Source organism: Centruroides vittatus, unplaced genomic scaffold, assembly GCF_030686945.1.
Source record: "Centruroides vittatus isolate TY-2023 unplaced genomic scaffold, ASM3068694v2 contig_934, whole genome shotgun sequence".
NCBI lineage: Eukaryota > Metazoa > Arthropoda > Arachnida > Scorpiones > Buthidae > Centruroides > Centruroides vittatus.
This window is the reverse complement of record NW_027122619.1, coordinates 605883-612514: the sequence shown is the minus strand read 5'-3', so window position 1 is coordinate 612514 and position 6632 is coordinate 605883.

The following is a 6632-nucleotide window of genomic DNA, read 5'->3' as shown; positions in this document are numbered from 1 at the left end:
TATTAAAACATAATCAGAAATAATTAATAAAAACTTTTAAAGAATTAAAAATTAGCTTATTATATTTTTATGAACGAAGTTGATTCAGTAATTGGTTAAAAAATTCAAAATCTGTTGTTATTGCATCTAGCCGGAAAATTAAAACTAGTTATGACACTATATGTGTACAGTACTAGTACAATAACAACAGTTTCTTTTATGTTTTTTTTAAATATTAGATAATAGATCAAAATATTTACTGTGTAATAGTAATACAGTAGAGCGTCGTTTATCCGAAAGCCGGTTAACTGAAACGTCGGGTAACCGAAAGCTTTCCAGTCGGACTGTGTCGTTCTGAATCGGACGTTTTTGATACTAGATTAACTTCTAAAGTATAATTTTTTTTGTTTTTATATTTTTCAATATATTTATTTTGTTTGTACAAAATAAAGAATAATTTTTAACGATACGATAGCCTCGATTATTATTATAAAAATTTTCGTTAGGGTTAAAATCGACGAAAATTCAACACGAAGCGACACGCAACGGAGAAAAATTTCAACATCCGATAGGTTAATGTATTTTTTTGTACATAATCGGTTATCCAAAAAATCAGTTATCGGAACAACCCCAGTCCCGAATTGAATCGGATATACGACGTTCTACTGTATATTTAACTCAGGATCGAGTCCGGATAGGTCAAAAAATCTCCAGGAATTTTTCGGGAGTGGTCCGTCTGAATATGTCGGGCCCTATCCCTCACCACCCGGCCACCCCATTGTGGGCCTGGTCGAACCCATAACGGACTTGCTAATGGAGGTCTTCTTAGTGCCCACAGGGGGGGAAGAGTTAAAAAATAACCAAGCCAGCCTTAACGAGTTCTACACACAATTAATCATAATCAGTTACAAGCCATTTTAAAAATCAAACAATAAGCACAATTCTTGTAGTTGATATCCCTGAAGGACTGACTGAAACATTACATAAATTAAAAAGAAGAAAAAACAATGCACTTTTACAATCAAATTGCAGAGAAATAGCGATCTCAGTACAATCATTTGCACATTTATACAACATTTTACGTCTTCATAAATCTATTATTTTAACTAATATAATCATACTTTATCTATTTTTACATCTAAATTATCATAAATTCTTTTCTGTTTTTTAACCTTTAAAATTTCAATATCTTCAAAATTTTTACGTTTTTAATATTTTCAAATTTTATGGCTTTTATCGAATTTTTTTGTATTTCACATCCGCTTAAATTACAGCGTTTTGCTACAGCTAAAGTTTATGTATCATATTTTATTGCGTTAATATGTTCTTTTATTCGAACCTCTAAATGAAAAATCAACGAAAGAAAATGAAAAATCACGCCTCGTTTGAGGTGAACAAACTTAACATCAACGCACTAACTTCATACTTCCGTTAAAATCGCGAGAACATAAAACAAAACGAACTGTGGGAAAAGTTCTTATGCCCCAAAAGTTGGCGATCACGTGTGCAGCTAAATGGTTGTATATCGCCACATATAACACGAACATATCTGCTAGTTACTAGTAAAAACAAATAATTACAAACTGTAATAAAAATATAAATTTCATAAAAACAATTTATGTATTCTTAAATTTAAAAAATTTTAATTATGGATTGTGAGAACCCGGCATAAATAGGAAAAAAAATTTAACTTTCAACCCTGATAGCAGGAAGTGATGCCATTTTTCCACGTACTTGCTTCCTTGTCTAGTGATGACATCTCCTGACTGCACACTTTTTGACTGTATCGGGAACATAACGGAAATAAGTCGTTATTGGTCTAACTAATCGACATTGCCTAAAAAAGAGCATTGAAAAAAAGGTGAGGACCCCCAACTGTAAGAAGAAGGATCGATGACGACACAGAGTTTGTCCGTCTTCGAAGGCTGGTCGTGCGGGCACTCTCTTCTTGGATACACTTCGCTGTCGATACACCGTCTTCGCCGCCTATAACCAATGATCAAAAATCTACCCGCCAAGGACAATAGCTTCTCCTACGGGATAAATAGCCTGTGCAAGAGTGTGACTTTCATGTGTTTTTTTTTTTTTTTGCATTAAGAGATGGTATAAATACTGGTTATAAGAGACTGGTTCAATACCTCGCCGAAAACTTCTTTGCAAGAATCTCTTATACAAGATCATCCTCTTCAGAAAGTAAGTATTTTTATTTAAAAGTTTACCTTTGACTTAGACCTAACTCTAGATAAAAGTAAATCTTCGAAAAATTCACAAGTTTAACATCAAGAAATATAAGAGAATCAATTTAAGGTGGTAAAATTTAATGCAATGTACGACCATTTAGACAATTGTGTAAATGTTTAAAATACGTCTTTTAGAGGTTTAGTAAAGTTCATTGACTTATTATTTTAATATATGCATAACTTTTTTCCTATAACTTTTTATTTTCAAATATTACTGAATTAGTTTCATGTGATATTGAATTCTGTTTTAATAAATTTTGAAGGTAAGTATTTATTACTATTGTGAGCCCGCAGGTTTTGAGGGCGTGAATTCGAGAGTTAAAAGGGGGTTCCTGATCCGCAAGTTTGATAGGAAATCGATCGGATGTTGATTACACATCCGATCCGATCAGAAAGAGAAAACAAAAGTCCCAGTCATCACGAGTCAGCAAATTAGTCATCGAACATTGAATAATAGACTGGCTCAGTGCCAACAATGATGGGATAAAAACACCGATCAACTCTGGAAAGGGGGCGATCATCCAGGAAGGTCTGCATCCAGTGTCTCCAGTCCCAGCAGGGCCGGATTGTCGAACAGGCAAAGTAGACAAATGTCTAGGGCCCGTAATTCGAAGGGGCCCGGCTTCAGTGCAGAAGATCTCTCTGTTTCGATTTCGAAACTCGATAGGACAGAAAAGGCTGTATTTAACAATTTTTACTAAGCTCCGCTCGACTAGCCATTACCTAAAAAAAAAGGTCGACAGCCACCCGTGCGAAGTAATGTACGCCACGGGATCTCTCGCGCCATCTAGAAATATTCCTAGGACCGTGTCTCTTGATGGTACTGATGTATGAATTGTTATGATTTATTTTCTAAATCTACACTTATACGTCGCGACATCGCATATTCGATATAGCGTTCAAGTTGCTCGAGTGCAAAGATATTACAATTCAATAGTGTTTTATAAAAGAGTTAAAAAGTTATGGGTGACACTACGATATCCGCACCGGGTGTCACCCATGCTAATGTCACATTATATAAGATTTGTTTAGATGCAACTTATTTAAATGGGGCCCCAATTTAAATTTTGTCTAGGGGCTTAATCGGCACTGAGTCCCGGACATAAGACAGATTCCAGCTTCCATAGTCCAGGAGGTCGTCACATACGGTCATGAGACTACATAGTAAGGTATTGACTTTGTAAACTCTCCCCCATTAGACTTTATTGGTTAGATCGCGGTTAGCGATAGGGATATTATCCGCATTTTAGCAGTAGTTATCTTTATATCTTTATTGTATGTTCGCTTTTGTTGTTTAATAAACCTTTAGTGTTATTTGTAAAACCTGTCTCCTGTCCAAGTAAGGACGCCTGTCAACTTACTGACGCACCTCACCACTCACTTTTGCCCTCCTAGCCATCCAACGACAACGAGGTCGAGGTTTTACCAACCCGTGCAGCATAAGTGGTCAGCGAGGTTTCCCCCTGACCCTCTGCTTATCTCACACTGGTGTCAGGAGTGGGGTGAAGCCAACTTCCAGACTTCCAGGTTTGTCCGCCGATAACAGGTTCGGCTTAGACAGGTTTAGGCAGTCAGAGACAGGTTTTGGGACAATTTAGGAATCCCGTTCCCTACATATAATTCTAAGAATCCAAGCTAAAGGAACATAGTACAGAAAAAGAATGGAAGGCGAAAATCCAAGAGACATGCTTGGAGAACTAAGCACTTTGGTTCCTTTGCTGCCTGCATTTGCGGGACATTCAGAGGGTCTTCGCATAAGCGGATTTTTCGAATACTTAGAGGATATAGCCAAGTTAGCTGCTTGGACAAAAGTACAAATGCTAGCTGTAGCTAAGCTGAGACTGATAGGGATAGCTAGGGAGTTCGTTAGAAAGGATTGGCGTATTAAGGCAGTGGAAAACTATGATGAATTTAAGAAAATCCTAATTGAACGCTTTGATAAAGAACCTTTTCCGGTCCGTTTGAGCAAATTTTACGCTTGTCTTCAGCGTCCAGATGAGGACATTCAAACCTATACAGTTCGATTACAAGCCCTCGCAGCTGAAATAGAAATGAAGCAAAAAGGCGTAGATGCCGCTGAAACTGCTATTATCCAGCGCATACAGGCGAGGGAGTTGGATGAGCGATTAAAAGCGCAGTTTCTAAATGGGATAGATATCAGGATCCGGAAGCGTGTGATGAGCAGAGAAGCGAAAACATTCGACGAGGCCTTGAAGGCCGCCATAAGCGAAGAAACTATTGAAAGTCTAACGACACATCCTCGCGGGAGTATTCGAACTATTCGAGGAGAGCCAGAACCATGGAAAGCATCCAAAGATAGAAGGAACAACCCTTCGGAGGACTATCTAGAGAAGTTAGCGAAGGAGATTGACATTCTTCGAAGTAAAGTAGCAAATCTGCAGAGAAATTCGACCCCACAATAGGAAAGAAGATCGAAACCAGCAGGAGAAAAGACGCCGGAAATTCCAATCAAATTAGCGGATCCAACGGATTCGCCAGGATGACAATTCAGATGATGAGGACAGGTGGAAAGGCGTCATTCGAACCGCAAAAACCCAAGTGAAGCGGGAACCTTTTATTTTAGGGTATGTCAATAATGTATCAGTCAAATTTATCGTTAATCCTAACGTAAACGAGACGCTGTTGTCTAAGGAAGTAGCCAATAGACTTATGACTAAAGCTCCAGTCCACTTCGGATCAAAAGGGAAGATAAAACGGAAAGGTAATCCAAACCATTGGTCTGGTAGTACCTACTTTCAAATTAAGGGGACACAAGTTCTCCATACCATGTAAGATCGTAAGACCCGAAATAGCATCACCATGTGAGGGTGTAATCGGAAAGGACCTTCTCAAGCAGGAAAATTTGACGCTCGACAGGGACAACGAACGAATTCTTTTGCCCAACGGAAAGATAGTCCACTTTTGTTCGTGGAAAAACTCCAAGAAGACAAGAGGTAGAACAAATTTGACCAACCGAGCAGACGAAACATCAGTACTCCGCTTTATGCAATCAGCACCTTGAAGCAGCCAGCACCAATAAGATCCCGCTCAAGTTACGGAAGCGAAAGTCAAGGAACCGAAACGGATCCGAATAATACGTGCAACACCTCCTCCAGCAGAGAGAAGGCATGACCGAGGAAAGATAACTAAATCCGAAACCAGACGAATCAACGTCGAGACCAGAGAAGTTGAGTCAGAAGATCTACAGAGCAACCATACCAAATCGGAACCGGAAACTTCTCCAGAGAGAGAATTTCGACCAAGTTTAGAAAAATTTATGCAAGTGCTTCGACTTTTAATGATTTACTTTGGTCTCCTCAGTGGACGAAGCCAGTCTGTGGAAGCCAACACAGCACGAACAGCAAAAATAAAAAAATTATTTTTGCTGTTCGTCACGACTACGCACTACGCACTACGCACTACGAAAGGAACGCACTACGACGACAAAGTTATGTCCCATCCCGTGACGCCAATGCCGCAAGCTAAGCACCATTCCTTCGGGACTTGCCTCAAATCCAAAATTTGGGCAACGAAATTAGAAAAGCGCATGCTCTAGCATAGGCTTAGCTTCAGGATATTATCAACTTTTTATTTGTAAGAGAGAGTCATTATAACCAACCTTGTAACTTAGTTCTTTATTATTGTGTGATTATTCTGTGACTGGAACTTGTGGAAGTGAATCTACACAAGGCAAGTCAAAACTGCAAGTCCAGTATCCAACCCTGGGCAATTCGGCAGAAACCAGCCATAGCGAGTTACCACTGACGTTAGGACAAGGTCAACGTCCAAGGGATTGACGTAGGACATCCGAGGGATTGACATAGCAACCATCAACCCACAACAGACACCTCCGGCGCTAAGAACTGTGACAGTAGATCAATGAACGTTTCCAGAACACTCTGAGACGTGCTATCGGAAAAGTACGGATTTAGATGTTGCGCGTTGAGTTGTTGAGGTCGTCACGCAAAATGTTGTTAATCCAGATTTTACCAATGTCATTGGAAATTATTTTGTATTTTAGTCGTAAGAATAGAATACCCCTGTCGGTCTGGAGAGAGTGTAAAGCCAAATGTTAAAATTATACTGTCCAAAAGGACGTATAATTTTAAAGAAAACCGAGAGTAATGTGAGCCCGCAGGTTTTAAGGACGTGAATTCGAGAGTTAAAAGGGGGTTCCTGACCCGCAAGTTCGATAGGAAATCGATCGGATGTTGATTACACATCCGATCCGATCAGAAAGAGAAAACAAAAGTCCCAGTCATCACGAGTCAGCAAATTAGACATCGAACATTGAATAATAGACTGGCTCAGTGCCAACAATGATGGGATAAAAACACCGATCAACTCTGGAAAGGGGCGATCATCCAGGAAGGTCTGCATCCAGTGTCTCCAGTCTCGGACATAAGACGGATC